We start from the raw sequence: 27,687 nt of genomic DNA, 5'->3' as shown, positions 1-27,687 counted from the left end.
CCAGGGTTTTCCTGACACTAAATTCAGCTAAATCCTTGCTTGTGAGGTCAGTTTGGAAGTTTTGGGGGTTATGAGGGGAGTAAGTGCTGCCAGAGGAGACAAGGTGGGTTTGCAGATGAATGGGCACCTCACCCTGTTCCTTCTTCCATGGGGAAACTCTGGCTTGTGGGGTTGGGATCTCATAAAATCACAGAATGGTTTGGGTTGAGAAGAGACCTTAAAGATCATCCAGTTCCATCCCTTGCCATGAGCAGGGACACCTTCCACTGGACCAGGTTGCTCCAAGCCCCATCCAACCTGGCCTTGGACACTTCCAGGGATCCAGGGGCAGCCACAGCTTCTCTGGGCAACCTGTGCCAGGGCCTCCCCACCCTCACAGCCAAGAATTCCTTCCCAATATCCCATCTAACCCTGCCCCCTATCAGCGTGAAGCCCTTCCTCCTTGTCCTGTCACTCCATCTCTTGTCCCCAGTCCCTCTCCAGCTCTCCTGGAGCCTCTTTAGGCACTGGAAGGTGCTGGAAGGTCTCCCTAGAGCCTTCTCTTCTCCAGGCTGAACACCCCCAGCTCTCCCAGCCTGTCATCTCACTTGGTGGGGATGTTCCCATGCAAATCCACCGTCTTCTCCCCACTTTCACCAGACTGGGTTTTCATTCTGGGGCCATTTTGGGTTTCTTTCCTGCATCAAAACATGAGGAGAGACAACCTGGACATGAAACCAGTAGGCAAAGCCAACTGAGCATCCCCCTCTGCTTTGGGGGGGACAGACGGTGCCCAGACTCACTGGGCCCAGGGCAAGGGGGCAAGAGGAGACAGACTGGCCGAAGTGATGGTGGTGGATGCTGCCCAGAGAGGCTGTAGGTGCCCCATCCCTGGAAACACTGATGGATGGGAGCTCCTCCCGAGCTCCCAGCCATGGCAGTGCCCCGCAGGCACAAGCTGGAGATGATGCACAAGGGGAGGTCGGAGCTTTTATTAGCCCAGCTGCTGGAGCTGGAAAAAACAGCCCAGCTTTCGGGCACAGGAGCTCATCTCCTTGTCCCTGCTTTCTAATTATATCAGCTGATCTAGTACAGGCTCGTTCCACTCCCCATGGACCGTTGCCTTCATTACATCCCCAGCTCTGCCCTTGGCAAGCACTTGGAGTAACAGCCCAGCCATCCCAGCTGAGGTGTTGGGATGGGAAGACTCAGACACTTCCCTGCAGTGGGGGCTCCTGCCTCCAGCAATGCAGGGAATTGCAAGGGGACGAGGGACAGGTGACAGGGACATGTTGGTGTTTGTAGGGGGATGAGGGACAGGGACATGTTGGTGTTTGTAGGGGGATGAGGGACAGGGGACAGGGACATGTTGGTGTGTTTGTAAGGAGATGAGGGAGAGGGGACAGGGACATGTTGGTGTTTGTTTTGGCCAGACCATGCATCTCACTTCCCAAACCGTGGGGTGGAAAGCCAGGGAAGGCTGTCCCTGTCACATGGATCAGCTGAAGTGGCTCCTCAGGGTGCCTTAGAGAGGCCAGGGCAGAAAGGAGAGGATGAAAACATCCCCAAAATCATAAGAGATGCTGGGATGAGACAGGCAGAGCTGCACTCCCACAGCTCTCCTCCCTCAGGCACTGTGGTCACTGTCCAGGGCAGGGATCTCTGGGAAAGACCAGGACCTGTTCTTGGCTGAAATTTCTCCCTCCTCAAATAAATACATTCTTTAAAAGGCCTCTGCCAGGAGAACCCACACCTCCACCCGCTCTCAGCTCAGTGGGGGCACAAATACCTGTCTCAGGAGCGGGCTGAGCACAGCCCATAAAGCTCAGCTCAGTGCCAGGCTCAGGGATGTTCCCCTGATGTTCCCCACGGCTCTGGCTCCTCCAGTAATGTCACCAATAAATCCCTGCTGCCCGGCTGGGCCCTGGCCAGCCACTGCACAGCAGGAGTTTGCTCCCCTCCTTCCTCCTTCCCATGGACTGCTGCGCTCTTCCTCCTGCCTGCCACGCTCTCCCTCCCTCCCTCCCAGTGGTTTTCCAAGCCCCAGGGGCTGATCTCTTCGAGGATCGGGGTGTCCCCAACACCCAGGAGTGGTTTTAGTGCTGTTGAGCCCTGAGTGGGAAGTTTTTAATGTGTTTTGTGCTCTGCTGCTGGTGCTTCGTGTGGCCCTTGGCCTGATCCCTAACCCTGCAAAGCTGAGCTTCCCTCGGCCCCTCCAAAGGGATTGTATGGAATGGGAGCTAATCTGGGGACTATGAGGAGGTGTTTTAGAACCTGATCTTGTGTCTAAAGCGGTGAAATGTGCCACCTGCATGTGTTTGGGGTGGGTAATCCCCCTGCAGGCAACAGCCAGATTGTTTTCCAGCAGAAAAACCTGGACAAACTCGTCTCCTGCGGCTCTGGAGGGTTTTGTGACACCGCCAGGACCGGCCAAACCAACCCAGGGCCTGTTGACATTCCTCAGCGCCAGCCAAGGGCTTTGCCCTCCCCTCCACGCTCTCAGGGGCCCGAATTAGCTTTTAATAATAATATTTAATTTAAAAAAAAATTTAAAAAAAAAAAAATCCCTGGGCAAACAACCTGGCCCCGGCGCCCGCCAGGACGGCAAACACTCCCCGAGGGGCACCAGGTGTGGTGCATTCCTGATAGCTGGGAATGAAAAGAGGGATTATTTCCCTCTGGATGGAAGCGTGCAGGGTGAGCAGGGCTGGCCAGCCCGGCTCTGAGCAGGGCTGGGTGGTGCCCAGCACTGTGGGAGGTGGGTCCATGGCTTTGGGAAGAGGTGCCTCAGCCAAGCCCCAAGCTCCGGGGGTGATTAATGGTGGCGTTGCTTTGTTCCACACGTTTCCTCCTGGCGGAGGTTCGGGATTTCAGGCGATAAAAGGGATCTGTTTGTTTTAAAAACGAGTCCTACAAGTCACCTGAGCAGCCTCCCCGTGCCATGAATGCCCAAGTGGCCAGCTCTGCTATCCCAGCACCAGCCTGTGTGGATGCATCCAGCACTCACAGGTTATTCCTCAAAGCTGGAAAGCTTCATTTTTCCTCCTTTAATGAACTTTCCATCAATCTGTTGATGTCTCCCGCCCTCCTCCTTAGCAGAGAAGTTGAGGACAGGTAGAACAACAGCCTTATAGCCCCAAACCCAGCTTTGAGCAGGACAGGAAGCAGGGAAAACCCTTTTCTTCAGCTCTCCACCCATGGCTCTGGAGTGAAAAGCAATTTTGCACCTCTCCAGGGTTTTAAAGACAGGCAGAGATTTGGGCTGCCGGATAATGTTTCTCTGGGCCAGCTGCTGTGATAAAACCAGGGCATCTGTCAGCTCCAGAGCAAAACTCCCCTCCTAAAAGTCCAGCACAGCATTGCAGCAGGTGTCCCTGTCCTCTGAGGTGACACCAGCACACCACCCCACAGGGGCATCCCAGCGGGAGCTGCGTCTCCGTTTCACACCCCACTGGGGGAAGAAGAATCCCTTCATTTCCTTCGGACACTTATCCTGTAAGGATCTTGATCCCGGGGGCGAGCGACAGAAACACCCTTTAAATCCATCACAGAGGGCTTAGGGTAGGATTAGCAGATGTCTCTGCAGGCTTTACACCAGGCTCTGGCTCCGGGTGGGAACTGGTCCCAGAGCCTCACGTCCTCATGGCCCCGTCCTGCTCCAGGTTTCCCAAAGGAGATGGTGGCAGGCAGAAATGGAACAAGCCTGGCTCTAACTCCCACTGGGAGATTGTTGCATCCCAGGCTGGCAATTCCCTTCCAGAAGTGGCAATCAGTTTTCCTTGGAGAGCTGGCTCTGGTGCAGGTCACTGGCAGGGGTGTCCCATGGCCAGGGAGGAGAGAGCTCTTCCCAGGCTGTTTCACCCTGGAAAATGCCAGGATGAATCCCACCCTGCTCCCCACCTTTGGGGGGATGTCCTGCAGAGGAGTCCAGATATTTCCCAGCTGAAGACCTGACTTCTTCCTCTCATCCCAACCTGCCTGGCTGGTGGGCACCATCCCTATCCATCATCCCCATCAAATTCACAAGCAATTCCCTGGATCGCTTTCCATTCCCGACACTTCTCCTCCTTAATTTGTCTCAGGGATGTTTTCTTTTCCCCCCATTTCCCTTCTGCCCTCCACATCCCCTTTACCTCTCCCTATTTCCAATCTCCAAGGGCTTTTTGATCCCCCAGGATGGCTTTACTCCAGCACACACAAGCCTGCATAATAGCTGTTGACACCGTAACTTCATTTGAATCGATCTTGTTTGCTAATTAGCTGATTGCAGTAATTGGTATGAATTACCTTGGGGGATTCTGCCTCCCTGGGGGTGGGCAGTGGCCTGCATGTCCCACATAAGAGGTGGGAATGGCAGCAGGGAGATGGTTTCTGCTCCAGGGACACCTCTTGTGGGTATCCCAGTGACTTGTAGGGCTGAAGAAGAGTCACAAGAGGGGAACCATAGCCTGGGACAGTGATTTTTAACTCTCAAAAGTGCCTGAGAGGCACTAAAATTTCAAGTATATGCAGCTCCTATTGAGCCTAAAATGGGTTAATAAAGTGCCTGTTTATGGGATGAAGGGATGAGGGGAGGTGACTCTTCTCTCTACCTCAAAATGTAACAGGAGATGACTCAAATACTGGGTTAAAGAGAAACCAAATGACATGGCTTTTCTTAGAGGTCATAATTCACTGTAAATGTAAAAATTCACTGCCAAAAAATTTATGGAGGATGAAACACCACTAGGTTGAGTGAGGAGGGACCAGGCAGTGTCATGGAGAGTGTCCCCTGACAGCATCAAACCATTCAGGGGGTTCCAAAGACAACCTCGGGTGGGAGTTATCCCTGAAAAGCTCCGAGGATGGGGGGGAAATGGGGAAGGATCAGTGAGATCCTCCCTTTCCTAGTCTTTTTTCTCTAATCACGAGCTGCACAGGGAAGATGGGAAGACCTCCACGAAACCCAGCTGGAAACACCCCTGTCCCAGCCCCTTGGCATCCAGTGAAGAGCCAGCATTCCCCACCAAAAGCTTTAAGGATAAAGAATAGGGAGAGCAGCTTTTCACAAGGGCAGACAGGACAAGGGGAATGGCTTTAAACTGCCAGAGGGCAGGGTTGGATTGGATGTTGGAAAGAAATTCCTCCCTGTGAGGGTGGGGAGGCCCTGGCACAGGTTGCCCAGAGAAGCTGTGGCTGCCCCATCCCTGGAAGTGTCCAAGGCCAGGTTGGACAGGGCTTGGAGCAACCTGGGATAGTGGAAGGTGTCCCTGCCCATGGCAGGGGGTTGGAACTGCATGATCTTTAAGGTCCCTTCCAACCCAAACCACTCCATGATTCCACGATAACTCATTTTTTAAGCAGAATAACCTCGTCACTCCAAACCAAAGCACCTCACATGAGCACATTTCCATCTGTGGAGCTGCCTGGGTCATCTCACACAACCTGCCCTTGCTGGAGTTGAATGAATCTGTGAAGTGCTGCTTTGCATGAGCCATCTATTTATATTGACAGCTTCCCACGCTCCATCCCTCCAGCTCTGCATCACTTTCTGCCAGGCTCAGCTGTATCATTCCAGCTCTTCTTCTCTCCCCCTTTTATTTTCTTTTTTTAATATTGCCCTGTAATTATCATCTTTCCAGCCTTCTGGGATCAGAGAGAAGTCCCAGGATTTTTTAGAGAGGATGAGCAGCAGGCAACACCACTCCTTGTCCTCCCTCCATGGGACTCTTGGGAGCAAATTAATTTGAACCCACTGTTTAAAAATGTTTATCCTAAGGCCATGCCATTGAGTGTCTTCCTGGGTTACTAATGGACTAGAAAGCACTTGGTTGTCCCTGTGCAATATGAGAACATCAGCCTGCTTTTTCCAAAGCCAGAACAGAAATTATTGAGCTTTTTTCCTCCCTTGTTATCAGCAATTTTCTGATCTCCAGCTTGAGCACAGGCAATGCTGCTGCAGTTATTTCGCTGCTCTTCATTTGGGAAAATCAAATTAAAAGTCCTTTCCTCCCTGTTGTCCATGAGCCTCCAGGAGAGATCTGATATGGCCAAGGCTTGGGAAGGGGATTCATTTGTTGCAAACTCAATTGCAGAGTAAATTCTGTAAGTTTGTTGAGCCAGAATACCAACAGTTTTTGTCCTGGTAGCCAGTTCTTATGTGTTTTGGGTGGAGAAGTGACAGCCCAAAAGAAAACTGGGGTCTCCAAGACCCTTTGACTCCCTGCCAAGAGGCCAGATTGTTGCCAGAGCTTTTATTCTTTATTTCAAGAGGGTGAAATTATTAGCTGAGCACCCACCAGCTGAATAAACACCATAAACAGGTCTCAGCCACATGCAAAGCCATCAGTCACAGAGGGCTGTGACTCTGTCACCCTGCCATCCGTGTGAGTCCCTTCTCCCCTGAAATCACACAGGGGGGCCACAGGGACCCCCAGGGCCAAGTGTCACTGTCACAGCAGACACAACCCCCCTGTGCAGCCAGCTTTGCAGGTTGGCATCACCTGAGGTTCCCATTTCCCTCTGTAACCATCCCTGATGCATCCAGAGCCCCTGGCACAGGGAGAAGCAGCTGGTGGGGGATGCTCAGGGAGATCCTGGGTTTGCACTAATTTACCTGGTGGTTGAGTCTCCAGACACTCAAGAAGCAGCTGGATCCATCCGTGAGGTCTTGGCAGAGTCTGTGCTGGACCTGACCAGGACTGAGCTGGCCGGGAGATGATTATCCCACTTTTCCCACTGTGGAGGAGTTGTGCTGGTGGAGCTGCTGTTGAACAGGGACAAGTGAGGTGTGTGGGAGTGGCTGGATCTTAGGGAGGAGCTGGGAGAGGACACAGGACTCAGCAGAGAGAAACAGACCCTGCTTTTCCTCTCCAAAGGTTTGCAAGGTTGGACACAATGAAATTCCCTCCTCCCTCTCTTCCCCAAAGCAGCCACATCCCGAGAGGAATTCAATGCTGCATTTGAATCCATTCAAAACACGTCAGGGTCAAACCTTTATAACGCAACAAAGAAAATAAACCCAAAGACAAAAAGCTATTCTGGAGGAGGGGAGGGGAAGGAAGTGGCTCCCAACATATCAGTGACAACCTTTCCTTTAACCCCAGCTGTGGGTTGAGGGTCTCTACACCGAGCAGGGCAGATGTGAAGCACATCCTTCTGCACCTTCATCTCAGTGGGAGAAGGCCCCAGTGATCAAAGGGCAGAGTTTTGGGCAGGTTGGGTCAGGACCATGAGGATCTGGGTGCTGGAGAGGGGACATGTCTTGGTGGGAAGGCTCCTGCAGGGAGAAGGGGCTTGGCTGGCACCAAAGGGCCATGGACCCCCTGCTCTGTCCCATCTCCTGAGGTCACACCTCCCTGGCCACACAGCTGTGTGAGTCAGCTAGTGGCTTTCAGAGGCTGTGTTGCTCCTGGCTGTGATCCCACCTGGATGTCCAGAGGCAGCTGGGCAGACTCCTGGTCCCCACATCTCCAAAATAGTTCGGGTTGTGTTTTTCCTGCATTTCTGCTCTTAAGCTGGAACCGCTAAGTGAGAGTCTACTGAGGGACATTTCAAGAAGGGGCCTTTGAGCCACTCCCATTTGGGGTTAAAGCTCTGGCACTTGGGAAGAGATGGGGGAGGATTTGGAGCTGGAAGAGGGAGTGGGACTCAAACCAGAGACAACTGAAATCCGGTTGGATGGGAACAGACACACACACAAGGTCCTACTTTCTGCTGGGCATCTTATTCCAGAGCAGGAGGCACCTGCAGGTGTAGAAACCCTCACTGGCAGGGATGAACCCCAAAAAGGACCCCTGGAAATCCCAGGAGATGGAGAAGGGAGTGAGGATGCTCACTCAGCTCTCAATCCTGTCAAGCCCATCTCTGCTGACACATCTCAGCACCATCACTCCTGGCACTGTAATGGCATCACCCCCCGTGCTTGGGAGGGCAGGGCTGTCCCTCAGAGGGTGACACAAACACAGGGTCTGTTTGGAGCAACGCAGGGAAAGGCGATTTCCCCACAGCCCGTGACGTGTCTCAGGAATTTGTGGTCTGTGACGGGTGAGTCAACGTGAGCGGGAACAGCCTGGCTATTTTTAGGACCACGGACATTTGGGGGTGTTTAACCCCTTGTCCCTCCTCCCTCAGTGGTATCTGAGCAGGGCCTTATTTGTGGGGCAGCCCCCCCCCCAGGCCAGGACTGGGGTCCAAGGCATCATCAGTGCAAGGCTGCCCTTGGCAAGAATGGCTCTGCAGAGACAGGGCCAGGTGAGAAGAGGGAAAAAAAAAGACTCTTCCCAGGGCAAACAGGTGGTGCTTCCTGGGATGAAGGGGGCAGGATCAGGAAGAGGCTGAGAGCCATAAAGACAAGGCAAGACAAGGCACAGAGAGAATCACAGAGTCACTGAGGCTGGAAAACCCCTCTAAGATCATCGAGTCCAACCCTTAACCCAGCACTGCCAAGGTCACCACTAACCAGTGTCCCCAAGTGCCACATCCACACGGCTTTTAAACCCCTCCAGGGATGGGGACTCCAACACTGCCCTGGGCAGCTGTGCCAGGGCTGGACAATCTTTTAAGTGATGAAATCTTCCCTAATATCCAACCTAAACCTCCCCTGGCATAGCTTGAGTCCGTTCCCTCTCCTCCTGTCCCTTGTTCCCTGGGAGCAGAGCCCGACCCCCCCCGGCTCCCCCCTCCTGTCAGGGAGTTGCAGAGCCAGAAGGTCCCCCCTGAGCCTCCTTTTCTCCAGGCTGAGCCCCTCCAGCTCCCTCAGCTGCTCCTGCTGCTCCAGCCCCTTCCCCAGCTCTGTTCCCTTCCCTGGTATTTTGTCCAAGCTCTACCTGCTTCTTCAAGTGCTCGGAAGTCTGTAGGTCTGTCTGCACCAGGGTGATCCCCCTGCTGTAAACACACATTTTTAAAACTCCTCACCAAGTCATGGAGAGTTTTCTTTCCTCCTCTTTTCCCCAGAGTTTTCTTTCCTCCTGGGACTAAGGGCCAGGTGGCATCATGTTCAGGTAGCCAATGTCCCCTGGAGCTCAGTGTCCCTGTGACCCCTCTGTCACTTCCAGGTTCGTGTGAGCCAACAGCTCCTGCATTTCTTGGCATTCCCTCTCTGGGAGTCAACAGAACCCGCTGACCCCTCCAGCTTATCCACCTGCAAACGTGGCATCACGGGACTTGTCCAGCTTCCAGCTGGGCCCTGGGACAGCGCTGCCTCTGAGCCAAGAAACATCTTGTGCTCAAGCCCCAGGGCCCCAGGTTTGGGTGGCCTGGGATCCACCACACTGTGTTGCACCTGTCCTTTCCAGGGAATTCAGGTCCTTAGCATCTCCTCAAAGCCCAAGCTGCCTTTTCCCAGGGATGCTCTTCCTTCCCACAGCATTCCCAAAACATTAGCCACCACCTCCCCCTCCCCACCATCCCACCTTCCTGCTGGAGACAAGTTCCTCATCCTGTCAGGCAGATTTAGGTCCCTTCACAACAGTTAATCCATCCTCAGCTTGGAAAATTCCCCGGTTTAATTTAGTTTGGCAAAATATGAAGGTGTTTGTGGCTTTTGGTTTGGAGGGTTTTTGGAGTTTGATTTGTTTTGGTTTTTTGGGGGGGATTGTTTGTTTGTTTGTTTGGGAGATTTTGGTTTTGGTTTTGGGTTTGTTGTTGTTGTTCTTGTAGTTTTTAATGGTTTTTTTTGGTGGGGTGTCTTTGTAGTATTATGAACACAAGACCCTCTGGGTTATAATCACTTGAGTTTTCCCAGATCTTTCTCCAACTCGTTGCCTTCCTGGGACAAAATGGGGGCACTTAATGTTTTAGGGATGAGCAACAGGGAAAATCAATATGAACTTTTGAGCTCAACGATCTTAAAGGTCTTTTCCAACCTCAGTGATTCTATGAACAATGGGCAAGGAAAAGGGTTGGGGTTTTTTTGACTGCCTGCTTTATATTCCCTCAATGCACTCCCAAATTTGACTTCTCCGCAGTTTTCACTGGATCCTGATGGATTTCTGATCCATGAACTTTACCCTGGAACACAGGTACCCACTGAACATCAGCTGGATCCCATGGCAGGAGCTTCCCAGGCCACCCACCACTGTGTGAGGAAGGGCTTTCTTCCTTTTCTCCCTTTTCTCCCTGATTTCTGCCTTTACCTGCTTCCTAGTGGGTTTTTTTGGCTAATCCTTTTCCACACTGAAAAGGATTCAGAGATCCACATCTCTGTGTCATTTGACCCCGCCTGTGATCCTGCTCCCAACTCCTGTCTGAAGCACTGCCCCAAAGCCACCTTGTAAAGCCTCCTGGGAACGTGTGAGCAATTTGTCAGCACAGACTCCTTTAAAAACCCGAGGAAAAACACTGGAAATCCTTGTGGTGTTTGAACAGGCAGATCTCAGGGAAGTCCCTGTCAGCAGCACAGGTGAGATGAGCGGCGTGGGATTGCTCAGAGCCCAGACAAATTAATAAGGATGCTGTGCCGGGATGAATCCTGCCCCAAATATAGGAAGTGCAAGCTTGTAACATGTGCCAAGCTCCTCTGGAGCTTGTTTCACAAGTGCTTCCCATTTCACATGCACGCCTGAGGAATCCTGGGCTCAGCTCAGGGATGAGAGGAAAATAGAGGAGTGGAGAGACCAGCTGGTGGTTCAGCCCAGGCTGTGCCTTCTCCCTTGGCACATCCTTGCCCAGCACCAGCAAAAACGAACCAGGAATCCTTGCCTGGCTTTAGGCCATGGATGCAGGGCTGATTTGGGAGGGATGGACACATCCATCCACTACACAAAGCACGGCAGTGGGAGCTGGGGTGGAGGTGTGAGGCTTGGTCACCAAGGTCTTCTCCCTGTGCAGTGGGGGCTGGATGGATCCCAGAAGGATCCTTGGCTGATCCAGGGTGTATTTGCTGAGTACAAGGTGGTTATTCCAAGCAGAGCAATGGGATTAAGGAAAAGAAGGGCTGGAGTGTGGTCTGTGCTCAGGGAGGAGAGGGGAGGAGAGGACAAGGGCTGGGAACTGAAGGTCACCTCATCCACTTCTCCGCCTGTCCCTCCCAACCCCACAGCCACAAGTCAGGAAAGCTGTTGCTGAAGTCATTTGTCATCTCTAAGGCTTGGACCAGGATGGAAAAAAAGCCTGAATTCATGAAAATGCAGCCTGGGAAGAAAAGGAACGCAGGGTTATGGTCAGGATCTCTCTAAAGGAGGATGAAAAGGCCAGAGGAATGGATGGATTCTGTGCATGGAGGTAGGAGAGGTGTCTTGCTGTGACTCCCAGGAGCAGGGATCAGCCAGGAGTGCAGTGTCCCACCCAGAGTCAACCCCAGAGCCAGCACTGCTACGGGGGGATTTCTACCCCACGTAACATGTACCACAAGTCCACTTAAAAACAGGATCTAGGAGCTCCTCCCTGGCCTTACTTTACTTTTTCCAGACTTCTGATCACAATATCCCATAAAGGATACTATAGGAATGCAAAGGATGCAGAGGAAAGGGATTTGTAGGGTTTTATGGGTTTTATGGAGAACAACTCCCTCGGCTCGAAATCGCCAGCCTGGGAAAGGAATGTCTGAGAAGGTCTGTGCATAAGGCTCCTTAAAATCATCATTTTCAGAGAGAATAATCTCCCAGTGGAATAACAAGGGATCTCAACATGTGGAAACACCAGCTAGACAGGGGTTAAAGGTCTCTCCTAAAATGTGTTTGGAGTTTTGGGGACCATGAGAAGGGGTGAGGTGTTCATGGGACATGGAGGATCACACACCACGCTCCTCTGAGGGAGAGAAATGAGCTTGATCTGAGCATCTGTAGCTCTGGAGAAGATGCTCATGGGGTTTGGGATATAGATAAGACAGGAAAAACATCCTATAAATGAAAATCCAGTGTTCAATCCTCATCCAAAAGACATTTGTGGATATCAAGGGCATCGCTGAGTTTGGAGAAGGCATCTTGCTGCCTGCTGTTGAGGCAGGAGCAGAAGAAGAGGCCTTTGGGACTTGATCCTGGCTGTGAGAATATTTGCAGTGCCTGACTCTACATCTCTACTCCAGCACAAGCCCAGAATAAATGTGGTGGGGCCTCATGGGCTGTTTCCCACTGATCTGGTTATCAGCAACTAAAACTAGATGGTCTTTAAGGTCCCTGTCAACCCAAACCACTCTGTGATTCTGTGAAAGGGGCCTGAGGCCCAAGGGGTGGTTGAGGAAGAAAAGCAGCTTTGTGTGGGGGACGGGTGACTCTTCTTTCTGCTTTGCCTTTGGCTTTTGGTCACCACTGGGAGACAGAATTTGGGCTTGGTCAGTGTTATCCTGACCTGGTAGATCTACTCTCCTCTCCTGGCTGATGGTGAGCAAGGGACTGAAGGGGCATGGTCAGCTTAGACCAGATGAGCTGGGTCCAAGTTCTTGGCCATTCCTCCTCATCCTTCCTAGAGCTGCATTCCTAGGAATTGCTGCATTCCTTTGAAAGCACACAATCACAGGATGGTTAAGGTTGGAAAAAACCTCTAAGATCACCAAATCCAACCATTAACCCAGCACCTCTGTGGTCCCCATGAAACCACATAAACCAGCCAGGAGCTTGTTTTCTCTTCTGCAAATCATTTACAGAATTGCTTTCCCTCTTTCCCTGCTCCCACACCATCTTTCTCCCCCTCTCTCCTTTCCACACAGAAAGATGTGCCCATTGCTGTGTGGTTGGGGTGTCATTCCCCATCTTCCCCCACTTCCAGCATCAGTAGGAATGCTGGAGTAGGAAAAGAGGAAGGGTTTTCTAAGGGTTCCCCAAGAGCACTGGGATGGAAGCAGCACCCTGGGAGCCAGGGAAAACCAGCTGGGAGCAGGGTTAGGGCAGGAGGGAAGTGCCAGCAGGTTTTTATCCTGGGAGGTGCAGGTACAGAACACAATCCATTGTATGTTTTGGGGTAAACCATCAGTCCATAATCTGCAAAGCTCAGGTGAGCAATAAAAGTCACAAAGCCTGTAATGGGAGAGAGGAAAATTTTCCATTAAGGGACAGGGTGATTGCTCCAGAGACACTTTCCAGCACCTTCCAGCACCTGAAGGGACTCCAAGAGAACTGGAGAGGGATTTTGGACAAGGGCCTGGAGTGATAGGACAAGGGAATGGCTTTAAACTGCCAGAGGGCAGGGTTAGATGGGATATTGGGAAGGAATTCTTGCCTGTGTGGGTGGTGAGGCTCTGGCACAGGTTGCCCAGAGAAGCTGTGGCTGCCCCATCCCTGGAAGTGTCCAAGGCCAGGCTGGAGCAACCTGTGATAGTGGAAGGTGTCCCTGCCCATGGCAAGAGCTTTAAGGTCCCTTCCAACCCAAACCATTCTGTGATTCCATGATTTTGATAGATGATGGTCATCTTCAGGCTGACTGGGGCAATGGAGAAAGGTTTTATATCAGCCATAGGGTGCTGTAGGTAAAGCACCAGAGGACACCAGGGCAGTGGAAAAAGGTTTGGGCTGGACAGGTCATCAGAGACATCGTGGATTGATTGTGCATGTGCTGTCTGATCCTCTGGGTTTTCCTTTCCTGTAAAGACCATTCCTGATCACTGACAGATCCTGCAGCTCCTGGGAGTGGTTGTAAACAGGAGTAAAACGGTCTTTTTTTTCTGGGCAGGTCTCACCTCACGTCCTCCGGGTTGTTTATTCAGTCATTACAGGGCAGCTCACGGGTTTCATTAGATCTGACCCTGATCACAGCTCTGCTGAGCTTTGTCATCCTCCCCTTTCTCCATCCTCCAGTTCTCTGTGTCTTCCAGGTGGAAATAATGCAGAACTGAGAAACAGGGAGGATTTGTCACCCCTCTCTACGAGTCCAGGTTGGAGAGGGCATTTTTCCACCTGAGGATGGTTCATCCAAGCTGGACACACACACACACACACTCACACACACAACACAACCAGAATCATTTTCTCACCAAGTCCTCGGGATGTTGGTGCTCAGTCCCACACTCCTGGCCATGCACAGCCCCACTTCCCACCAGAAGTTGTTGCTGGAGGAGTTTCTTTGGAGGAGATGTGGATGTATTTCCTCACTGTTTTCTTTGCATCGGAGCTGCTGGTGCTTTCCAGTGCTTTCAGGGTGGTGATGAGCAAATGGAAAATAAGAGAAAACCAAATCTATGCTTCATTCATCCTCCAGCCCTTCCCTAAGGCTTGTCCCATCTCCAGCTCCACATGAAAAGCCCTCCATCAAACCAAGGGGTTTGCAACCTCTCTTTCTGTTTCAAAGCACCTTTTTTTCCTTTTTCAGAGGATCAGGAGGGATGGGAGAAGCGTTCAAAGCCCAAAGATGGTTCTGAAGTCCAAAGCTGGGCAAAGCAAAAGGGTTTGTTTCACACCTGTGACGGAGCAGAGAGCCCAGGAACCCGTGAGAGCAACCCCTCCCTGCAAATCAGGTCATTTATTCAGCGAGGGGAAAAAAGGCTTCCCAGGGCTCAGAGCACTAGGGCAGAAATCAAAGAGCATTTGAAGGAGGAGGGAAAGCCAAGCCCTGGCTTTGCCATTCCTGCCCTCCTGTTGGACCCCCACAGCCTGGCAGGCACTGAGGGAGGCCGGGAAAATATTCCACTCTTCACTTACCACTTCAAAACCTCGGAGCCACCCTTCCAGGGGGACTCGGGGCAGCTGCCACACCAAACTCCAGATATTTTCCTAGCTGGCAAATCAAAAAAAAAAAAACAAACAAAAAACCCTCCATGTGCCCGTTGTCTGGCTCTGTAGCCAATGTACACGGAATGATAAAGCCCCTGGCACACATCTTGGGAGAGCTAAATATAGATTTTGGAAGGGAATGTGGTAATATTTCCTTTAGATGTGTGGTGCAGATGTAATTACTGCTCCGGAGATGCAGCCGCAGATGACGCAAGATGCCCTTATGTAATCAGCTTCATTATGCAGATATGGAAATTTTCCCTCCCTGGCCCATCCCCTACTCTCCCCTCAAAGTCCTTCTTTTTGTTTTTCACCCTCAGCTCTCCGTGGCTCATCCCAAAGGCGATGGGGTGAGGTCCACAGGCTTCCAGAAGGGCAGTTCTGTGGGAAACCCAGGGATGGGTCCGTCATCCCTCAGTGAGGGAGCAAAAGGAGTTAATGGCTTGGAATCTGCTGAGTTGGCTTCAGCAGGGCTGGGAGAAGGCCCCTCTTCACCTGATGGACAGGAAGGGGGTCACGTTGGAGCCAGGTCTCCCCTGGCATCTGCTGTGGCTTGGACATCAGCAGACATCAGCACCCTCGGCCATCTGCTCCATCCTCCCACTCTGGAGCAGCACCTGCATGGACAGTCCCCTGATCCCTCCCCAGGAGGGGCTGGGGGATGCCCAGGCTGCCAGGGAGCCACCAAGGAAAGCTGGTTTGTCATGGCAGGGGGAAGGCTTGGTGGGACACCCTTGCTCCACAGGTTTGCTCCAGGGTGCAGGAGGATCTCCCAGGTGACCCACAAAGTCACTCCTGACAGGGTGAAATCACAGCATGATCAAAGGTCTCTAGCCAAAAATGCTTCCAAGCCAGAGTGATTTTTGCCTAAACCACAGTGATTTTTGCCTGTGGATCCTTTCTGACTTTTGTCCATTTTGTTGCTCCAAATTCCCTCTGTCCACTGCCTTTCTCCTGTGGCTGGACAGCCCACAGAGGTCAGAGCCATGGATATCTCCAGGACATAGGCTTCCTCCACCACCAGTGCTGGTCAGAGGGGACACAATCCCCTGGCATGACCAGTAAATCCTGCCTTGACCACAAATATTCAGGAATAAAGGTTGATAAGTATCCTGGAGGCATCACCCTGTACCTGCAGCACACATGGCTGAGCACCCTTCTGGTCCTACCCTCTTCCATCCCTCTTCCTGGTCAAATCTAGGTCCTTCCCAGGAGAGGGGTGTCTCCTAGTTCTGGGCCATCCTGTCACCACCAAAATTGCAAATCTAGGTCATGAAGACCTTTCCTTCTCGTTTTCTCCCCATGGCATCCGAGCCAGTACATGGATTGAGGAGGATGAGCCTGGAGATGAACAAGCCTGAATCCTTCAGTGGCTGGGAAGCAGAGTTTGGAGAGCTGGGGAAGGGGGAATTGGCCCTTCTAAAGAAAAGGAAGTGAGAGAGCTGGTGGCTGGAGCAGGACTGGAGACAAAACCACTGGCTCATCCACTGGGGAAACTGGTTTCCAGACACGGTTCAGTGCCAGTGACTGCACAGGAATTTGTCTTCCGGGCAGGGAATACCCGCATTCCTCGGAGGACAAAGAAGCCATGGGGAAGGCAGTGGCTGGGGGATTGTTTATAGCACTCAGGCCATTTATTAACTGCAAATTCCCGGAGCTCAGGGCCATCAGCTGGTCATGGATTCAGATGGAATTTCAGCCCACACCCACCTCCAGTCAGCCTCAGCCCTCTCTGTGGGAGGGATCCAATACATGGACTGTGTCAGCTGGGTCCTTGGGGGCTGGAAATGGAGTGTAGACCTTGGGTCCTACACAGAGGCTTCGTAGCCACCACAGAGGTGCTACAGGCTCCCTGCTTGGTCTTCTGCTGCCCCTCCAGAAGCTCCTTCTTCCCAGGACTTTGGGATTCTCTTGCTTCTGCTTTTGCTGAAGCCATTCAGCCACCAAGTCTTGCCCAGACGAGAGGTTGGCCATGATGGGGCTGAAGCTGGATGGGACATCACGTGTACACAAACCTGATGAGAATCGAGCCTGATGTTCCTCCCTGAAAAAAAACCTCCCACCCTGAGCCAAGGGTATTGTGCCAAATCCCTAATTCCAGATATGGGCAGAAATGGCACTTTCAAACAGGATCCATGAGCACCTGGTGATTTCAGTGGAAATCCAGCCCTCCTGGCTGCCAGTTAGTTTGCTCCAAGTTATTTTTACCAGACTTGGCCTGATGCTTTTGGACTGTGAATGGGAGGTTTATTTCCTTGATTCTGAATGAGCACCCAAAGACATTTAAGGAATGGTTTTAAACTAAAAGATGAGAGATTTAGATTAGACAGAGGAAAAAGTTCTTCTCTGTGAGGGTGGTGAGACCACGGCAGAGGTCATCCAGAGAAGCTGTGGCTGCCCCATCCCTGGAAGTGTCCAAGACCAGGTTGGATGTGGCTTGGAGCAACCTGGGCTAGTGGAAGGTGTCCCTGCCCATGGCAGGGGGTGGAACTGGATGGTCTTTAAGGTCCTTTCCAACCCAAACCATTCTGAATCTATTATTCCATGATTCTAGAAGCTAGTTGGGAAACCTGGGAACACCTGGCATCCCCAAGGATTATTGGCCACTGCCCATTGGAGACCTCATTAGCATTGGCACCACTGCTGCCTCTCTTGGGGTTGCCCAGCCAAGGCATGAAGGGAGAGCAGGAAGAAAGGACAACACTGCTTCCCCACACACATTTTTTTCCAGTTCCTATGTTTTAGGTGAAGGTCTTGCCCAGCATTAACATGGTTTGATCTCCTGTGAGAGAAAAACATCTCCATCCAACCCTACAGGGGCTGTGAGGTCTGAGGGGTTGGTGAACCAGACCCCACTTCCCCTGTTCCTCTCGTGAGCTGCAGGGAGGAAGGTGATCATTTAATGTTCATCTCTTCAGTTACAATGAGCAGGCAGAGGACAGGAGGCCTGTTTGACTTGGGACTTTTACAGACCCTTTTGGAGGCACAGGGCAGGAAGGCCACATGGTTTGGGATTTTTACAGACCCTTTTACAGACCTGACCCACATCCCATGGCCAAGCCACCACACCAGAGCATCCCAGCACACACACACCGAGCTTTCACCAGCTGCACATGGAGATGCAGGAGCCTCTCCTGATTTATGGGAAGACCTGGGCCATGCACCAGGCTGTGGTTTGCCAGCACTGAGAGGCTTTGTCTGCCCTGTGTGGATACAGGAGGAGACAGCTTATACCAGCAGGGATGTTTTTTTCCAGAATAGGAAACCATCCCTCTGAATGACTAAACCAGAGTCTTTTGGCTTGTTCATGTTGGCTCAAGCTGAGCAGGCAGCTGTTAAGGATTGGAGGCCGAAAGGGTCCCCCAGTGCAGCAGCTGGCATCAGCCCAGCTTGGTGGTGCCAACCCAGCCTCAGGACCCCCTGCCATCCCCTGTGGCAGCTTGGAGAAGGTCCTCTCCCACCCCCAGCTCTGTGTGGGTGTGGAGGGGCCTCCCATGGGCTCAAATTATTCCACTTAACGAGCAGGAGCAACCTCTCTCAGCATCTGAAGTTCCATCCCAGTGCGGTGGTGGGATGTCACCGTGCAAGTGCTGGAGTGGGTGAACCCCCAGCTACTGAGAAGTTTTGTGGCATCATGTAACCCCTTTTCTTCTTGCCCAAATAAATACTGAGCATCCACCTTTTTGTGACACTTTTCCTGGCAGCTCAGCCCCAGGAGAGCTTGCTTGGGGATTTCATCAGCTTTGGTTGGATTTTCTGGAATGGCACAGCCATGCTTCCCTCCCCTGTGGCCCCTGTGATCCCTGCAGGGCACCCACATCAAATCAGACAAAGCATCATCTCTGCAGGAACACAGGGAAACCCTCAGATGTTTGACACCCATTGAGTGAAAGCAGGATCAGGCCCTTGCTCTGAAGATCAGCATGGAAATCTCTGCTCTAATAACAGATAGTGGGGAAGAGCTTCAAACAAAGCCTGGTGAGGAGGTGCTGCAGGAGATCTGAGTTCATCATCCAAGCTCTTGGATGTCAAGCACTTACCAAGCACAGTCAGTTCACAGCTGAGGTCTGGAGCTGGGTTTAAGCTGTTGTGATGCTGGTTGGAAAGCTCTGGAGGCCTCCAGCCCAACTTCACAGCCCAAGCAGGACTGTCATCATCACCAGACCAGGCTGGCCTTGACATTTCCCAGCCATGGCACTAAGACATCCCGGGATGGAGATGCCTCCACCTCACTCACGACCTGACAGTATGTTCAGGAGCCAAGTGACCCTTATTTACGATTTTTTTCTGCTCCTCGAGGCTTCGGAAATGATCTTCCCTCTAAATAAAGGAGTCTGGGTGGAGAGAGGAGGAAGGCTCTTGCTCACATTGGGATGTTTTGCACTGAGAACTTGTTCCCCAGAGCTTTAAAGGAAGAAATCCTGATGCAGGGAGTCGATGTCTCTGCTCCCATTTCCATCTCCTCCTCCACTTCACCACATGCCTGAGCAGATTGATGCTTTCTGCTCGTGTTCCCCAGGGGAAGTCCTGGGCCAGGGATGCTCCTTCAGGCCTCACTGCCTGTTTTTCTCCTTCTCTGATTATAATCTTAAACTGCACCAGGAGAGGCTTAGGTTGGACATTAGGAAGAAATTCCTCACAGAAAGGGTGATCAGACAATGGAAAGGGCTGCCCAGGGAGGTGCTGGAGTCCCCACCCCTGGAGGTGTCCAAGGAATGACTGGATGTGGCACTCAGTGCTCTGGGCTGGGGGACAAGGTGGGGATGGGACACAGGTTGGACTCGATGGTCTCAGAGGTTTTTTTCCAACATAACTGATTCTGTGATTCGGGGCAGAAAATATGTAACCAGTTCTGCAGCTGCAGTCCAGGGATCTCCGGGATCTTTGGGATCTTGAAATGAAATGGCTCCAAGAGAAGGGGGATCACCCAGCCAGGGGGGCCTGCTCAAAGTGTGCCACTTCTGCAAGGAAAAGGAAAAGGAAAACAGAAGGGAAAAAAGAGTTTGGGTTTAATAGAGTCTATTTTTCTTTTCCTCAAGAGGTGGATGTTTGAAGCCTCTTCCCCAAGGCAGAAGGGGGATTTTTAGGGGGATAACTCCAACCCAGGCTGGAGGTCACCTCGTGGGGTTGGGTCTGGGTGCACAGTCCAACCATGGCCACCCAAAAAGGGCAGTGTAAAGATGGATAAACCCCCCCAAAGGGGTGAGACCAGGTCTTGGTGGTTCTGCTCATAGGGACAGGGAAACACAATGGCCTGGATGCAGCATAAAGGGATGCTGGATGCCAACTGGGGGGTCTCTGCTGGCTCTCAGAGGTGGTGGAGGGACTCTGGGGGTGGTGACTCTGGTGGGTGGAGAGGTTCACGTCTCAGAGACTGGAGACCTGGCTTAGAAATGGGAGTTCAGGGTTCAAAAGTTTATGACTTGCCTGAGAGCGCCAGGAGCACGGGTTATCCCAGCGTTTCCAGCATCCTCCAAAGTCTCTCCTATCATGATTTATTCATCTGTGGGAAGAGCTAAGACATAACTCAGCTCCCAAAGGGAGAATGAGCACAGCCTAAACCAGCTGCCTGTCTCCTGTGAGCTCTGCCCAGCCTGGGCCTGCTGCAGCTCCATGCCGTGATCCAAGGGCTCCTGCTTGGGCAGCTTCCCCAAATCCCACTGGGGAGGAGGGTCCACATCCTGACAAAGCTCCTGGATCAGCTCTGGTTATTGCAGGAGCAGTTCTTGGCTGCTTCCAAGGTGCACACGCTGGGAATCTTCTGGCAATGCAGAAACCAGCCTGTTTCTTGGAATTCTTTGCCTCTGGAGTTAAAGGGCAAAATTAAGAGTTTGAGTCTCCACAGGGACCCATTCTGGTATAATTTACACCTTCCCCACGCACCCCAGCAGTGTGTTTTGCCCTGGTTTAAATGCACTATAACCCACATTTGATTCTTTTAGCATTATTGGTGTTTTACTGTTCTTGCTGCTGTTTGCCCACCGATGCCAAGGCTGTTTGTGAGGCTCCAACCGGTGACTCCTTTGATCCACAGACATCCTGCCAACACAAAATTCACTTGAGCAAATAAGTCTAAATTAGTGGCAGCTTTGTGTGGTTTTATTTCCCTCCCTTCACCACTGCAAATAATCCCATGTAAGTGCTGAGGCCAGAGGGCTCCCAATGGGAATCCTGATTGCTCTCCTGCCTCAGTGCTGGCAGCTGGAAAAGTAGGAGAAGGAGCTCTGGACCATCCTGTATCACTCTGCTCTGAATGATGGGGGGGGTTTGGATGGCAAAGCAGGGAGAGCAGAATCCAAGTCCAGCTTTTATCCAGGCTGGATGGGGCTCGGAGCAACCTGGTGTAGTGAAAAGTGTCCCTACCCATGGAATGGGCTAAATGGGCCTCATGGATGGAGCTAAATGATCTTTAAGGTCCCTTCCAACCCAAACCATTCTGGGATTCTATGGATACAACATCCTATTCACCCAATTCTCTGCCCCCCTCTTCCCCTATTAGGAAGACCCCAAAATAACTATTTGAGGGGAAACAAGAGGGTTTGAGCCATTCCTTTTTTGAAAAAGCCAAGTTGTCAGACCCCAAACTTTCAATTTGAGCAAAAACAAGCTGTCAGAGCCTAAAATTCCCATTTGAAAGAAACCTCAGCTGTTGGACCCCCACATCCCTATTTATGTAAAAACAAGACTCCAGATCCTAAAATTCCCTTTTGAAAACAAACAAACCAACCAAAAAAAAAAAAAAAAAAAAAAAAAAAAAAAAAAAAAAACCAACCTCAAAACAGGCAATCAGACCCCAAATCCCTATTTGAGGAAAACCCAGCTGTCAGGCCCCAAAATCCCCCTTTAGCAAAAACATGCCAGACCCCAAAATCTCCATTTGAGGAAAAATAGGCCATCAGACCCCAAAATCTGCTATTTGAAAAAAAAAAACAAACCCAGCTATCAGCTCCCCCAAATCCCTATTTGAGCAAAAACAAGCTGTCAGACCCTCAAATCCCTATTTGTGCAAAACCAAGCCGTTAGACCCTAAAATCCCTGTTTGAATAAAAGCAGGCAGTGAGACCCCAAATCTCTATTTGGGAAAACCCAGCTATTGGACCCCAAAATCCCCATTTGAGCCAAAACAAGTCATCACGCCAAAACAAGTCATCAGACCCAAACTCCTAAACACCCATCTGAGCAAAAAGAAGCCATCAGACTCTAAAGCCCTCATTTGAAAAACAAAAAACAAAATAACAACAAAACCTAAACAAAGAAACAAAAACCCCCACCAAAACAAAACAAAAAAAAACCACAAAAAACAATAACAACAAAAAACCACAAAAACTCCAAAAACAATCAAACAAAAAAAAACCAAAAAAACCAAAAACAAAACAAAACAAAACAATAAACCCCACAAAAAATAAAAATTGAAAAAAAACCAACACACACACACAAAAATTTAGCTGTTGGATGCCTTAGGCCCCTAAATTCCTTATTTGAGCAAAACCAATCATTCAGACCCCAAAATTCCATATTTGAAAAAACCCAGCTGTCTGGTCCCCAAATCCTCATCTGAGCAAAACCAAGCTGTCAGACCCCAAAATTCCCATTTGGAGTAAAACAGAGAGTTCGACCCCAACATCCCTGTTTGAGCAAAACCAAGTTTTCAGATCCCCAAATCCCTATGCGAGCCAAAAGAAGCCACAAGACCCCAAAATCCCCATTTGAAAATAAGAAAGGCAGAGTCAGACCCCAAATCCCTATTTCAGGAAAACCCAGCTGTGAGACCCCAAAATGCCTATATGAGCGAAACCAAGCCATCAGTACCCCCCCAGATCCCCAAATCTGAGCCGGCCGGAGCCGTCCCTCCCCAAAATCGCCGCCGGAGGTGGGCACAAAGAGTTAAACTCCCGCGGGCGCCGTGGCCAATCCCACCGAGCAGAGGGCAGCCCTTGGCCCCGGCCCAGAGGCAGGTTGCTCTCCGCAGGTATTATTTGGGAGTTTTTTCCCGGGATACCGGGCAGCGAAACAATGAATTTCGAGCTGGCCGAAGGATGGGGGAGCTGCAGGACGGACCCCTGGGCTGCCCAGGTAAATCCCGGTGGGTGCTTTTTTCCGGGAATCTTTCCTTTCCTCTCCTTCCCCCCTCTCGCTGGGTGTCTTTGTTTGGGGCCAGGCAGGGGAGCGAAGGGCTTTTGGTGGATTAAGTGCGGGCTGAGCTGGTGGGACACTTTGCAGGTGATTTTTTTGGGGTGGGACCTCTCCAGCGGGCTGGGGTGGGAGCGGGGATGGGGTGCACGGAGGTGGGGTGATCAGGATGGGGGAAGCTGCTATTTTCCCCCCCTCTGAGCTCCCCCTGGATCCAGCTGGCAGCTCCCAGCACCGAGACCTTGCACCCTAGTGGGTTTTTGGGGCACCGCTCCGGTTTAGCTGGCCGTGGGGACAAGCCACCATGGGGACAAGCCACCGCGGGGACTCGCTCCACGCGTGGTGTCCGAGGAGGAGCGAAAGCGCTTCCCGGGCTGGCTCCGCGCTCTTGAAATTCCTCAGGGCGAGTTAATGATAAATCCCGGCCGGGCTGGCGGCGTGGGAGGCGGGTGGGAGCCGGTTGAGGGTCCCCTTGTTGTTCTTCCTGCGGGGACAGAGGTTTGGGAAAGGTCTGGGAATGGCAGGGCTCGCGGGGGCCGCTTCTTGGAACCCTTCCCGGGTGATGGATCATCCCAAAGGGCAGGATCGGCCCTCCCCCTCCAACACCACGTGCAGGGCAGGGGTCTCGATCCTGCAGGGATCTGGGGACAAGGAGGGGGGGGTCTGGTGACTCCTGCTCCCACCGCGAGGTGCTCGGAGCCAAGGAGTGGGGCTGGGGCAGGGGGTCACATCGGGATCCCTGGGATGTGGGTACGTGTGAGGATGCTCAGGAAGGTGCCTGGGGTGCCAGGCAAGGCACTGCCAGCTCCATGCTGGGGAACTTCCAGGGGCAGAAGCACCTTGCAGTGAACCAGGAGCTCCCTCAAACCCCCCGGATCAGGGAGCACCACGGGATCAGCCGGGAGCAGGTCGTCTCCAGCCACATTGCCAAAAGGGTTTTGGTGGATTAGTGTAGGGCTGAGCCAGTGGGACCCTTTGCAGGTGTTTTCTGGGGATGGGATGAACCCACTGCACTGTGTTTGCACCGGGGGGTCGGAGCAGGGATGGGGTGCTCCAGGTGGGGAAAGCTCACCCTGGATCCAGTAGAATCCCCTTAACAAGGGGAAACTGAGGCACACAGGGCTGGGATGACCTCAAGTGCTCCAGCCCATGGCATGGAGCATCCCAGATGCTCAGCCCCACAGCACTGAGGCTGCTCCATCAAACTTCCCTTTCCCTATATCAAGTGAACTCCGGGAATTTTCCATGTCCACCGAAGTTGGTGTTTTCTGGGCAGCCACTGGGACCTTACTGGGAACAAGGGCACAACCAGCACTGAGCATCTTCTGAGGGCAGCCACAAGGGCAGGTGGGCACAGGTGAGACCGTGGCCTAACCCTTCCTGATGGACACCTGGGATTTGGGATGGCAGTTTGGGCTGGGCTTGAAACCACTGTGTCCCACTGGCATTCTACTCCTTGGGATGATGGGGACAGAGATGGCATGTCATGGAAAATCCCTCCTAGCTGCCCTCAGGTGCATCCCGGGGGATCCAAAATCCAGGGCTCTGACAGCAGACAGGGAAAAGGGGGGTAAATTCCCCTGAGGGTGAGAACTCTGGTCAGGTGGACAGCCCTGGGGTGGCTTCCCAAAACCTCCGTGGCAGGATAATTCCTGGTGGGAGGGTCCTTGGGGGGTCTCTAGACCAGCTCAGTGCTGAAGGCAGACTGAGCTATGGCACCAGACCCTGCTTGGTCCTTTCAGGGCTTGAAATACTCCCAGGATGGAGCCTAAAAAGCCTCTCTGGGACCCTGTACCTTGGAGATGCACCTTGTCACACCTCCAGGTCATCTGCTGAGGTTTCTCTGGGGCGTTGCTGCAGCCTCCACAACAACTTTTTATTTCTTTCCTTACTGGAGCAGCTTGAGATCAGTGCAGCCTGCCAGGTGCTTGGCTTTTAATCCCACACCTTTGCCTGCTCCTTTTGGATCCAGAAAATCCAGTGGGTTAAAACTGGGAACGCCCTGAGATGAGCTGGGGTGGTGGTGGGCTTGGGACAGGCAGAGCAGCTTGTTCTGGATGAGCAGTGGCAATGCCCAGATGGATTTATTGATTATTTAGCTGTCCACAGAGGGCTTTCCAGGCAGCTGGGGGGGTGTTCATTCCAGGAGCACCCTGAGGGAGCGGGGAGGGGGAAGGAGGACAAGCAGGACACGGAGCCAAGGCCATGTGCAGATTGCGGCCGTGCTTTGCCGTGATTCCCCTCCCGCCACTTCCCGGGGGACAGGGAGGGGTGGCACTGGACTGTGTCCCTTAAACACAGAGCAACTGAGGAGGAAAACTGATAGCAAAGGGGGAGGATTGGCAGGGAAGGTGGAGCTGGAGCAGGCTGCACTATTCGGGCTTTGTGGGGGAGAACAATGGGGCCTTTATTGGGGAAGGGAGGTGGCTGCTGGCAGGGACAGTTTGGTACACAGAGTGTCCCTTGGCCAGATGGGGGGACAGGGCACTGGCATGTGAGCTGGGACAGTTTGGTACCCAATAGTCAGCTGTGGGGGCAGGGAACTGGGACATGGGGTGGGACAGTTTGGTGCTCAGCATGTCCCTTGGCCAGGTGGGGGGGATGGGAAAATGGGACATGGGATGTGGGATGAGACAGTTTGGTACCCAATGTGCCCCTTGGCCAGCTGGGGGAATGTGGAAATGGGACATGGGATGTGGAATGAAATAGTTTGGTACCTTGGCCAGCTGGGGGGATGGGAAAATGGGACATGGGATGTGGGATGAGACAGTTTGGTACCCAGCGTGTCCCTTGGCCAGCTGGGGGAATATGGAAATGGGACATGGGGTGGGACAGGTAACTAGTCAACTGAGGGGACAGGGAAATGGGATGGGACAGTTTGGTACCCAACGTGTCCCTTGGCCAGCTGGGGGAACATGGAAATGGGACATGGGGTGGGACAGGTAACTAGTCAACTGAGGGGACAGGGAAATGGGATGGGACAATTTGGAACCCATCATGTCCTTTGGCCAGAAAGGGAGACAAGGAACAGAGACATGGGACATGGGATGGAACAGGTTGGTACCCAGAATGTCCTTTGGCCAGCAGTTGGGACAAGGAATGGGGACATGGGATGTGGGATGGGACAGGTTGGTCCCCAGAATGTCCCTTATCCACAGCTGTAGGAAACTGGGACACGGCAGATGAGACAGGGGACAGGCCAGCTGGGTACCAAACATATCCTTGGGTGGTGAGACTTGTCCCAGACTGTCACTACAAGCCCCACAAACATGACTCTCCTTGATGTGGGTCACCCCTCCCAAATCCTTTGGCAACGGGAATTGCGGTGGGTGGTTTATGGGAGCACATCGGGCTGGCTCTGGGGACCCTGGGGACCCTCACAGCTGGGAGTGAGGAGCATCCCAAGCTGGGAACATCCTGGACCAAGTGCTGCCACCTACTCCAGCCCTTGGCAGAGGGGCTTTGGGGATGGAGGAATGCATCAATCCCAACAGGCTCTCCCTCGGCAGCTCAAGGAGAGCTCCCCCGAAGAGCCGCCTGGGCCTTTTCATCTCATCTCTTTTGTTTCAGGCTTATTATGTAAATAGCTGCTGCGGCCCCCATAATGAGAAAGTGGTTTCCCAGAATACAAAAAGCTGTAATTATCTCATTAGCAGGAGGAAAGGAAAAGGAAATGTTTCTGAGCCACTCTCGCTTTTATTTCCCACAGAAGCTTGAGGAAGAGCAGCCCCCGAAACGGGGTCCTGCCTGCCCCCAACCCTGCCACCCACACCTGAGGCTGACTCTTTTTCAGGAGGAAAAAGCAGAGCGTGGTCCTCGTGTCCCAGAAATAGGCTTGCACTGGGAGGGTGGGCAGCTTTTAACTGGGCCCAGTTACTCAGAGGATGCTGCTCCCTGTGCAGACCCCTCAGTGCTCTCAGATGCTGGGAAAGGAGAGGGGGGTCAAGGAGGGACAAAGCCCCAAATTGGATGTTCCTCAGCAGGACTCCAAAGCTGGGATGGTAGCACAGAGCTTCAGGATGGATTTCTGGGGCTGCATGCCTGTAGCAGTGTGATGGAAATAGCCTTAGGATACATGGAGGCTGCTCCCAGGAGAAGCCATGTAGGATGGCTTTGGTGTTGCTTTGCTTTCTGAACTCAGGCATTCCTTGCTTCCAGCTAAACAGAGCTACAAAGGTCTCTGCAAAGTGCCCCGGGGCTCCAGGCAGGGGCTGCTGCTTGCTGAGGTCTCTAAAACCCCTTCCTGGAGGGGTTTGCTTCCACCCACACTCTGTTCCTCAACCCTGATCATGGCACAGGATGGTTTCATGCAGAAACACCCCCCAGCCCTTCTCCCCAGGGCTCGTCTCATTCCGTTCTCCACCCAGCCTGTCCTTGTGCTTGGAATTGCCCCGGTCCAGGTGCAGGAGATGCAGGATCTCCCAGGCCACGGGGGCTTGGGGTGAGAAAACAACTTTCTACTCATTTTAACCTGAAAATCCAACCCCAGAGCTTAAGTTTCTGTAGCCCAGCAGCAACTACGGAATGACTGAATGGTTCAGGTTGGAGGGAGCCCTGGAGGTCACCTGCTCCAACCTCCCTGCTCAAGCAGGGAACCCTGGAGCGCGTTACTTGGAATTGTGTCCAAAAGTAAATCCAGCCATAAATCCTTTGCACAGAGGGATGGAAGATGTGCAGACACCCATCAACCCCATGGCCCAAGAGGTGTCTGGAGGTGGCTACAAGAACTTGCCACTCCTTGACCCTCCAACCTGCCTTCCTGAGTTTGCCTTTTAGCCCTGAAGGGGGGGAAAAATATCCCCATAGCAATGCTCCTGTGCCCTTCAGCAGGGATAAATGGGAAAAGAGAGGTTTGTGTCCCAGGAAAGCAGCAGGAGTTGTTCATTTGACTTCATCTGGCTTTCAGTTGTGGAAAAATCTTGTGGTTGAGGAGCCTGAGATGTGCATGTTTTTGCCG

General features: G+C 52.4%; 1 protein-coding gene across 4 annotated transcripts in view; it reads left to right on the top strand.

The window, feature by feature from the left end:
* The window catches only part of LZTS3 (leucine zipper tumor suppressor family member 3), a 52,174-nt gene that overhangs the window by 5,616 nt on the left and 18,871 nt on the right, over positions 1-27,687 (top strand). The window contains exon 1 of one of the 4 annotated variants that reach the window (XM_064653579.1): positions 22,039-22,673. The exons of 2 other annotated variants lie outside the window; for them this stretch is intronic. The gene's annotated coding sequence lies outside the window, so the exon portion shown is untranslated. Of the gene's footprint in view, positions 1-22,038; positions 22,684-27,687 lie in introns of those variants that run through there. One more of the 4 variants, XM_064653580.1, reaches the window with a different exon arrangement.

Source organism: Pseudopipra pipra, chromosome 4 (assembly GCF_036250125.1).
Source record: "Pseudopipra pipra isolate bDixPip1 chromosome 4, bDixPip1.hap1, whole genome shotgun sequence".
NCBI classification, from domain to species: Eukaryota; Metazoa; Chordata; class Aves; order Passeriformes; family Pipridae; genus Pseudopipra; species Pseudopipra pipra.
The sequence above is the reverse complement of the archived record's forward strand: the minus strand, read 5'-3'. Positions and strand labels throughout refer to the sequence as shown.